At 42.9% G+C, this 11,298-nt stretch overlaps 1 pseudogene; it reads right to left on the bottom strand.

Moving 5' to 3' along the window:
- Positions 1–4,694: 4,694 nt before the first annotated feature.
- On the bottom strand, positions 4,695–5,939 carry LOC102962025 (annotated as a pseudogene).
- Positions 5,940–11,298: the final 5,359 nt, after the last annotated feature.

Raw genomic sequence — 11,298 nt, 5'->3', positions numbered from 1 at the left:
TTATGCATCCTTTCTAACCACAACACTATGAAACTAGAAATCGGCCACTAGAGGGGCACCTGGGTGGTTCAGTCGGTTAAGCAGCCAACTTCAGCTCGGGTCACGATCTCTCGGTTTGTGAGTTCAAGTCCTGTGTCTGGCTCTGTGCTGACAGCTCAGAGCCTGGAAACTGCTTCAGATTCCGGGTCTCCCTCGCTCTCTGCCCCTCCCCCACTCATACTCTGTCTCTCTCGAAAATAAATAAACATTTTTTACAAGTTGAGAAATCAGCTTTTTTCCAGAAAAAATCTGGAAAGAGCCCAAATACATGGAGGTTAAATACATGCTACCCAGCAATGAATTAATCAAGAAAGAAATCAAAGAAGAAATAAAAAAATACGTAGAAACAAATGAACAAATGAAAGTGAGAACACAGGTCCGAAACCTTTCCAATGCAGCAAAAGTGGCTCCAAGAGAGAAGCTTATAGCAATCCAGGCCTACCTCAAAAAAGCAAGAAAAATCTTAAATAAACAACCTAACATTACATGTAAAGGAGCTAGAAAAAGAACAAAAAAAAAAAACCCAACACCAACAGAAGGATGAGGCAAAAGATTAGAGCGGAAATAAGTGATATGGAAACTAAAAAAACAGTAGGATAGATCAATGAAACCAGACGCTTGTTCCTGGAAAAGAAATGATAAAATTGTACTCCTGAAACGAATATTACACTATATATTAACTAACTAGAATTTTTTAAAGTGTAGTTATTTATTTTGAGAGAGGGGGCAGGGAGGCACAGAGAGAGAGAGAGGGAGAGGGAGAGAGAGAATCCCAAGCAGGCTCTGTGCTGTTAGGACAGGCTTGAACTCACGAACGTGAGAGACCATGACCTAAGCTGAAATCAAGAGTCGGATGCTTAACCGACTGAGCCACCCAGGGGCTCCTAACTAGAATTTAAATTAAGAAAAGAAAAAAAGTTAATAAAATTGATATACCTCTAGCAAGATACATTAAAAAAAGAGAGTAAGGACCCAAATAAATAAAATTATTAATGAAAGAGGAGAGAGAACAGCCAACATCACAGAAATACAAACAATTGTAGCAGAATATCATGAAAACCTATATGCCAATAAATTGGACAACTTAGAGAAAATGAATAAATTCCTCAAAACAAAGAAACATAGAAACCATCAAAATTAGGGGCACCTGGGTGACTCAGTCGGTCCAGCGTCTGAGTTTGGCTCAGGTCATGATCTCATGGTTCGTGAGTTCGAGCCCCACATCTGCCTGATTGCTGTCAGTGCAGAGCCTGCTTCAGATCTTCTGTGCCCCTCTCTCTGCCCCTCCCCTGCCTGCACTCTCTCAAAAATAAACACTAAAAAAAAAAAAAAAAAACATCAAAACTAAAGCAGGAAGAAAGAAGATTTGAACACGCTGATCTCCATCAATGAAATTGAATCAGTAATCCAAAAACTCCCAACCAACAAAAGTCCAGGACCAGATGGCTTCATAGGAGAATTCTACAAAACATTTTTTTTTAAAAACATTTTTTTTTTAATGTTTGTTATTGAGGGAGAGAGACAGAGAGAGAGAGCGCGCAAGCAGGGAAAGGGCAGAGCCAGAGGGAGACACAGAATCTGAAGCAGGCTCCAGGCTCTGAGCTGTCAGCCCAGAGCCTGATGAGGGTCTCAAGCCCACGAACCGTGAGATCATGACCCCAGCCAAAGTCAGACGCTCAACCCACTGAGCCACCCAGGTGCCCCTGCCAGACATTTAAAGAAGAGTGAATATCTATTCTTCTCAAACTATTCCAAAAAATACAAGAGGAAAGAAAACTTCTAATTCATTCTATGAAGCCAGCATTACCCTGATACCCAAACCAGACAAAGACACTGCAAAAAAAGGGAACTACCGGCCAATATCTCTCACGAATAGGATGCAAAAATCCTCAAAAAAATATTAGCAAACTGAATCCAAGAATGTATTTAAAAATCATACACCATGATCAAGTGGGACTTACTCCCAGGATGCAAAGATGATTTCATATCCACCTAACAATCAACGTGATACGTCACATCAATAAGAGAAATGATAAAAACCATATGATCATTTCAACAGCAGAAAAAGCACCGGACAAAGTATAACAATGGTTCATGATAAAAACCCTCTGCAAAGTAGGTTTACAGGGAACATACCTCAACATAATAAAGGCCATGTATGAAAAACCCACAGCTAACCTCATGCTGAATGGTGAAAAACTGAGAGCTTTTCCCCTAAGATCAGGAACGAGACGGGGGTGTCCACTCTCACCACTGTTGCTCACCATAGTTCTGGAAGTCCTGGCCACAACACTTAGATAACAAAAAGAAATAAAAGACATCCAAATTGGTAAGGAAGAAGTAAAACTCTATTTGCCGATGACATGATAGTCTACACAGAAAAACCCTAAAGACTCCACCAAATAACGACTAGAACTGATAAATGAATTCAGTAAAGTCACAGGATATAAAATCAATGTACAGAAATCCAGCGCACTCCTGTACATGAATAATGAAGCAGCAGAAAGCAAAATTAAGAAAACAATCCCATTTACAATTGCACCAAAAGCAACAAAATATCTAGGAATAAACTTAACTAAAGATGTGAAAGGCCTGTACTACGTACGGAAACTATAAAATACAGATGAAAGGAATTCAAGATGACCCAAAGAAATGGAAAGACATTCCGTGTTCATGGGTGGGAAGGACAAAACAAGTTTTTAAAGATTTTACTTATTTATTTTGCTTTAGAATCAGTATATTTTCTAGAAAGTTTTTTTTAATGTTTATTTATTTTGAGATTGAGAGAGAGACAGATTGTAAGTGGGGAGGGACAGAGAGAGTGGGAGACACAGAATCCGAAGCAGGCTCCAGGCTCTGAGCTGTCAGCACAGGCCACGCAGGCCTCAAACTCACAAACTGTGAAATCGTGACCTTGAGCGGAAGTCAGATGCTTAACCCACTGAGCCACCCAGGCGCCCCTGTAATCAGTATATTAAGGAGACATTCAAACGTTTCAAGAATTGCTTAATTCTGATATCCAGATTTAAGCTTATGAACATAACTGTTGAACATACAATTAAAGCTATTCACCATAATTTGCTATACTACCAACATTAAATTGCAAGTTACTTCAGAGCGTAAGTTAAATGGTTTAAAGGAAGCCTGTAACATAGCTAAAAAACACCTTCCTATCTCATACATGCAAATTAACTTCTCCATGTCAATGCCTCTTCACTCTCAGTGACCCTGCTCCCGAAGTCACCACTCTGAAGCTTATCATGGTCCACAGAGAAGGAAAAAAAAGTGTAAACAGGACTGATTACACACACACACACACACACACACACACACACATATATATATATGTATGTTGAAAATGGCATAGCAGAAGGGAATGGAATTCTATAATTGCAAGCCCTCAAACAGCAGCATATTATAAACTCCTTCTTAAAAAGGTATCCTTTCTGGGACACCTGGGTGTGTCAGTTACTTGAGTGTCTGACTTTTGCTCAGGTCATGATCTCATGGTTCATGGGTTCAAGCCCCGCGTCGGGCTCTGTGCTGACAGCTTGGGGTCTGGAGCCTGCTTGGGATCCTGGGTCTCCCTCTCTCTCTGCCCCTCCCCAGCTCACACACACACACACACACTCTCTCTCTCTCTCAAAAATAAATAAACATTAAAAAAAAAACCAAAAAAGCAAAGTATCCTTTCTATCACTAATACCACAGGCCAAATTACACGGCATGCCATCTTCAACGAACAGACAGTTGAGGCAACAGAAGAAATGCAGAAACATCACAATGAATCCCACTTAAGAGAACTACAGACCAACACTTTTCTACAAATTAAGTTCTTTTTCTGATTGCCAATTAAACACAAGCTTTTTTTTTTTTTAAACGTTTTTATTTATTTTTGAGACAGAGAGAGAGACAGAGCATGAACGGGGGAGGGTCACAGAGAGAGGCAGACACAGAATCTGAAACAGGCTCCAGGCTTTGAGCTGTCAGCACAGAGCCCGACGCGGGGCTCGAACTCACGGACCGTGAGATCACGACCTGAGCCGAAGTTGGACACTCAACCGACCAAGCCACCCAGGCGCCCCTAAACACAAGTTTTAACTGTACAGCTTAACAATTAAGGGTCATACGCTGAAGTCCATACATACACCTAGCATTTCAGTCTAAGCTGTTTCATGTCCATAGAGCTGAGATCAATCACAAGGTATGACGTAATAAATGCTAGGGGAGATTTTTTTTTTAAGCAGTTTTTACAAGTATGAAACTTACCTTGCACACTGAAGTCATCACACACACAGGGCAGAGTCAGAGCTTTTTATTTAAGTTTACTCTTCATTTAACTTTTAAAACACTACTATAGCTGAATATCTTTTTAATGTTTTTAAATGTTTATTATACTTTTTTGAGAGAGAGAGAGAGACAGAGACAGAGTGCGAGTGGGGGAGGGGCAGAGAGAGGGAGACACAGAATCCAAATCAGGCTCCAGGCTCTGAGCTGTCAGCACAGAGCCCGACGCGGGGCTCGAACCCACAAACTGTGAGATCATGACCTGAGCTAGTCGGACGCTTAACTGACTGAGCCACCCAGGTGCCCCTATAGTTGAATATTTAAAGCAAAAGCAATAGCAAGTAGTGAGCTACAACTGTAGTCTTTCATTAACTCAATACCGCATATAAAATGCCAGCGGTGCTACTTACTGGCTCCAGTAAGAGGTCTGACTGCCAAACACCACCCCTAAGATGATGTTCATCGTCCTCATATGCTTCTCCATTGTAATGGCGCCGTCTTTCCTGACGTGGAGCAAAGTCCACCAGTCCTGCCTGGTCCATCATCAGTCTCTTCCACTTCCTTCCTCTCAGGTAGGAGTTTTTCCAGCAGAGAGAGTTTATCAGGAGAGAGAAAGTCATTGTCAGGAAAGTTTACCTCAAATTCGATGATCAGGTGACCCTTTTCACACGGTCTACGATAAATTGGCACGCCTTTGTCTAGCACACACTTAACATCGCCGTACGTGACAATCTCACCTGGAATGAGAGGTGATGACAATGGTTCTGTTGTCCAGAGCAGATGTTGGCTTTTGAAAGCCACACAAGGCTTCAACCCGCTGGATGTCCACACACATGGAAAGATCCTCTCCTCGCCGAGGAAAAACAGCCTGGTCCTTCTGATCTAAAACAGTGATGACATCTCCTGGTTCCAGAACCAGTTCTTGGTCTCCTTCACCATGGAATGTTTATCTTCTGGTCATCTTCCAGGCCTTTGTCAATATGAACTTCTAGAATCTTCTTTTCTCAAACTATCTCCCTTCCATTGCAGATTTTACATCGATCTTTAGGACCGATCCGTTCCCCATGGCCCTGGCACTCCATGCACACAGACTGAATTTGCTGAGTCATTCCAAGTCCTCCCCCCATGAGTTCTTATTTGCACTCCAGTGCCTCAGCAATTGGGACAACAGTCTTCCACTCCTTTCTTAACACCTGGGCCTTCACATTTGTCGCAAATCACATTCTTTTGAAAAGCTAGTTTTCCTGTTGCACCATTATGTAAATCTTCTAAGGTTACAGAGAGCTAATGCACGACATTTTAACCTCTCCTTTTCTCTGCATCCTTCGTCCTCCTCCAAAAAACCTATCAAAGATGTCCACAGGGGAGCCAAAACCACCACCAGCTCGGCCTTCTTTAATTGCCTGTTCTCCTCCTTTGTCATATAATTCCCTTTCCTTTGCATCAGAGAGCACTCCGTAAGCTTGAGAAATCTGTTTAAACTTCTCTCCTTCATTTGGATTCTTATCAAGGTGGTACTTCAAAGCCGGTTTCCCGTAAGCCTTTTCCATTTCTTCCTGGGTGGCATTGGGTTTGACCCCAAAACATAGTAAGTAGTTTCTATCTCTCACCATTTTCTATAGCTGGTGAGAGGGCCAAGGCCAGTGTGGGGGAGCAGAAAAGAGTGCACGGCTGGGCACAGCTTGGGCGCCCACCGTTCCTCCACTTCTCACCGAGCATTCTGGAAAGCTCCCTAAAGATTTTATTTTCAAGTAGTCTCTACACCCAATGTGAGGCTTTAACTCACAACCCTAAGATCAAGAGTTGAATGCTCCACCAACTGAGCCAGCTGGGTGCCCTTGAAGAATAAGCCTTGTTAAAATGTCTACACCACCCAAAGCAATCTATACATTTAATGTAATCCCTATCAAAATACCAATAGCATTTTTCACAGAACTAGAACAAACAATCCTAAACTTTGTATGGAAACACAAAAGACCCCAAAAACAGCCTTGAAAAAGAAAACAAAAGCTGGAGGCATCACAATTCCGGGCTTCAAGTTATATTATGAAGCTACAGTAACCAAAACAGTATGGTACTGACACAAAAATAGACACACAGATCAATGGAGTAAAACATAAAACCCAGAAATAAACCCATGATTATATGGTCAATTAAGCTTCAACAAAGGAGGCAAGAATATACAGTGGGAAAAAGTCTCTTCAACAAACGGATGCCGGGAAAACTGGATAGCCACATGCAAAAGAATGAAGCTGGACCACTTTCTTTCACAATACATAAAACTCAAAATGGATTAAAGACCTAAATGTGAGACCTGAAACCATAAAAATCCTAGAAGAGAACACAGGCAATAATTTTCTAACACTGGCCATAATATGTTTCTAGATACGTCTCCTGAGGCAAGGGAAACAAAAGCAAAAATAAACTATTGGAACTAGATCAAAATAAAATGTGTCTGCACAGCAAAGGAAACAATGAAACTAAACGGTAACCTACTGAATGGGAGAAGATATTTGCAAATTCCATATCCTATAAAGGGTTAGTATTCAAAATCTATAAAGAACTTATAACACTCTGGGAATGCAAGCTGGTGCAGCCACTCTGGAAAACAGGATGGAGGTTCCTCAAAAAACTAAAAATAGAACTACCCTACGACCCAGCAATTGCACTACTAGGCATTTATCCACAGGTGTGCTCTTTCGAAGGGACACATGCACCCCCGTGTTTATAGCAGCACTATCCACAATAGCCAAAGTACGGAAAGAGCCCAAATGTTCATCGATGGATGAATGGCTAAAGAAAATGTCGTATATATATACAATGGAGTATTACTCGGCAATCTAAAAGAAGGAAATCTTGCCATTTGCAACTACGTGAATGGAACTGGAGGGTATTATGCTAAGCGAAATTAGTCAGAGAAAGACAAAAATCATAGGACTTCACTCATATGAGGACTTTGACACAAAACAGATGAACCTAAGGGAAGGAAAACAAAATTCATAAAAAAACAGAGAGGGGGACAAAAGAGAAGAGGCTCATAAATATGGGGAACAAACTGAAGGTTACTGGAGGGGTTGTGGGAGGGGGGATGGGCTAAATGGGGAAGGGGCACTAAGGAATCTACCCCTGAAATCATTGTTGCACTATATGCTAATTTGGATGTAAAATTTTTAAAAATAATAATAAATAGATAGATAAATAAATAAATAAAAATTAAATTAAATTTAAAAAAAATAAAACAAAATAAAAGAACTTATAAAACTCAATCCTCAAAAAACAAATAATCTAATTTTAAAATGGGCAGAAGACTAGGAACAGACGTTTCTCCAAATAAGACATCCAGATGGCCAACAGACACAAGAACAGATACTCCACATCACTCATCAGCAGCCAAATGCAAATCAAAACCACACTGAGATATCACCTCACACCTGTCAGAAGGGCTAAAATCAACAACAAAAGAAACAACAGGTGTTGACAAGGATGTGGAGAAAGGGGAGCCCTCCAGAGGGGAGGTGGGTGGGAGATGGGGGGAGTAGGGGATGGGAATTAAAGAGTATTCTTATCATGATGAAAAATAATAATAATAATGATGATTTTAAAAAGAAAAAACTAAAGCACTTACATTTGTTTTTTTTAAAAAAAAATGGGGGCGCCTGGGTGGCTCAGTCGGTTAAGCGGCCACTTCGGCTCAGGTCGTGATCTCACGGTCCGTGAGTTCGAGCCCCGCGTCGGGCTCTGTGCTGACAGCTCAGAGCCTGGAGCCTGTTTCAGATTCTGTGTCTCCCTCTCTCTGACCCTCCCCCGTTCATGCTCTGTCTCTCTCTGTCTCAAAAATAAATAAACGTTAAAAAAAAATTTTTTTTTTTTAAAAATGGAAGTAAAAATTTAAAAATCCAGACCCCAAATAAACTGGAACAGAAGACCAGAGCAAGGAGGGTGTTCGAAAGCATGTATGTAAGCCATGGAGTCCATAGTTACTAAATATGAGCTAATTCTTATTCATCTATAGCAGCTCCTGATAAGGCCCACCCCCAATTTGGCATTATATTCAGAACGAAATACATCCCTATTTGAAATGCCACCTTGGTTCTATCCTTTTTTTCCCCTTTCCTTTTCTTTTAATATGGATACTCTACTTGCAAATATTTCTTGGCTTTTTCTTCCTTTTTTTCCCCCCCTTGGCTCTTTTTTTAAAAAAAAATTTTTTTAATGTTTATTTATCTTTGAGAGAGAGTGAGACAGAGACAGAGTGTGAGTGGGGGAAGGGCAGAGGGCAAGGGAAACACAGAATGTGAAGCAGGATCCAGACTCTGAGCTGTCAGCACAGAGCCCGACGTGGGGTTTCGAACTCACAAAGTGTGAGATCATGACTTGAGGTGAAGTCAGGTGCTCAAGCACTGAGCCACCCAGGTGCCCCTCCCTTGGCTCTTTATTCTGGCCCACTGATCTGTCCCTGGGGTACCGCCCCATTTTAACGTTTGTAGTTCCATAAGACAGTCCAGTAAGCAGTAGGGCAAGTTCTGCTTTGTATTTACATCTGTGTTTGTCTTAGGTGCCTACGGAGAGGTAGACTGTCTCTGGGGAGTAGAACGCCAGAGTCAGGGGTCCTCCGAGAGCTGCCAGCGCGGGTCCCCGTGTCAACGGAACATTCCTCACTGCCGTGTTCATAAAGAAATGGCTGGTGTTAAACGATGAGCTTTGGGAACAATCTGGGAGAAACTACTGCTATATTTCTGCTTGGAGGGCAAGTGTTACAGAAATAGCCTGTCAGCTTTACCCCGCAAACTGTCATACTTGGACCGAACGGTAGGGAGCAGGGAGACGTGATCATTCGCCACAGTCTGTCCTTCAGCCAAGCTGTCCACATCCTGGTGCCGTTGGGTTACGTTTGAGAAGCGCGAGGGGCTTCAGAAACCCGTTTGTGACATTTGCTGTGTTAGATTTTGTTTGAGCGGCGCCCGGGTGGCTCAGTTGGTTAAGTGTCAGACCCTTGACTTCGGCTGGGGTCATGATCTCACAGTTGGTGGGATCGAGCCCCACATCAGGCTCTGCGTTGGGAGCAGGGAGCCTCCTTGGGATTCTCTTTCTCTGCCCCTCCCTGACTCACACACACATGCACGTTCTCTCTCTGTCTCTCCAGGTAAAATAAACATTTAAAAAAAATAAGATTTTGGGGGCACCCGGGTGGCTCAGTCGGTTTGGCATCCGACTTCAGCTCAGGTCATGATCTCACGGTTTGTGAGTTCGAGCCCCATGTCAGGCTCTGTGCTGACGGCTCAGAACTTGGAGCCTGCTTTGGATTCTGTCTCCCTCTCTCTCTCTGCCCTTCCCCCACTCTCTCTCTCTCTCTCTCTCTCTCTCTCTCAAAATATAAATAAACATTTAAAAAAATTTTTTACGTAAGATTTTGTTTTGAAATGTTTTTATTATTCTTTCTGGCTCTACGTACTCATTGCAGAAAATTTAGAAAATACAGAGAAGTATAAAGAATTAAAATGACCCATACTTCTCCATTCAAAGTTACCGCTGTTAACATTTTAGTGAATTTTCTCCAGCCTGTTTTTTATATATAACTGAAATCTTCCAGTATATACACAGTTATTTCCTGACTCCCACTTACCGTATCATTAAAATAGTCTGCAAAGACCATTTTAATAACTACGTAAAGTTTTTTGGGTTTTTTGGGTTTTTTTTTTTTTTCAGTAAAGTTACATTCTATGAACGTGTAATAACTTGCTAAACCATCCTTTTGTTGCAGTACATCAAAGTTCTTTCTAGCTTTCATTTTTATAAATGGAGCAGGGTCTTTTTTTTTTAATGTTTATTTATTTCTTTGGCGGGGGAGGGGCAGAGAGAGAGGGAGAGAGAAAATCCCAAGCGGCTCCGCGCTATCAGCACAGAGCCTGACATGGGGCTCGATCCTAAGAACCAAGAGATCATGACCCGAGCTGAAATGGAGTTGGATGCTCAGCTCACTGAGCCACCCAGGCGTCCTGAAATGCAACTATATTGGGGGGGGGGGGGCGGGGAAGGCGAAGAAAAAATGTAGCTCTTTCATTTTTTCTGGTCTCCCCGTGTCCTATTCTCTGGCTGGCATGGGGAAAAATGTGACCTTTCAATTATTAGTCCTATCCGATAATCCTCATCTGTGAGGCTCAGTCTAAGAAAAGGTGGCCAGGCGTCCACTACTGACAAGATGGAGCCTGCGAAGGAGGGGGAAGGAGTGTGGCTTCTGGGATCCCAGAGGCAGGGGATCCCAGAGAAGGGAGGCTTGGGCTCCCTGGCCATGGGTTTCCTCAGGTCCCTTCTGAGTCACATCACAGTGATCCCCTCCAGCAACTCCACGGCTCCCTCTTAGCTAGGCCTGGATCCCATCTGGGGGCAATACAGGGGCCGGGGGAGCCAGGCGCAGGGCCCCCCACCTGGGATAGTTACAGGGCTGTGTGTAAGGCGGCCTCCTCCCGGGACTCCAGGCAGGAAGAGGGGCAAAGCCCCCTCCATCACGGGTGCCCTGAGTGGCTGACTTATCTGCCTGGGCTCTCTTCCCCCATTGCTTTCATCTTCCTGTTTTTCCCAGGGCCCAACACAGGCAGACTCCCCCCCGCCGTCCCAGCCATCTAGAGCAGGAAGCCTCCGGCCTGCCATCCAGAGCTGGAAGGATTATCTCCTCCGCTAAGGGAGGACCCCACAGGCTGAGTCTTCTGAGCCTGGCTGTTGAAATGCTGAAGCAGGGGGTTGCGGGGGGTGCCCAGGATCAAAAGAAAATAGTTTAGAAGATCTTTTCTTTAAAGACAGACTCCTGTTCTGCAAGGCTCATGTCTTGCTGTGTAATTCTATTCTGAACGTCAGGAGCTGGGTAGTAATTCCTTCTTTCTCTCTTCGTTCTTTCGGTAATTTTGCATTTCGCTGAAATGAATGCCATCGGTTGTAAGATGCACTGTTATTTTAGGTACCCTGAGAAAGAAAAAC

This window comes from Panthera tigris, chromosome B3 (assembly GCF_018350195.1).
Source record: "Panthera tigris isolate Pti1 chromosome B3, P.tigris_Pti1_mat1.1, whole genome shotgun sequence".
Lineage (NCBI taxonomy): Eukaryota > Metazoa > Chordata > Mammalia > Carnivora > Felidae > Panthera > Panthera tigris.
Note: the sequence above shows the minus strand (reverse complement) of the source record. Positions and strands in the feature narration are given on the sequence as shown.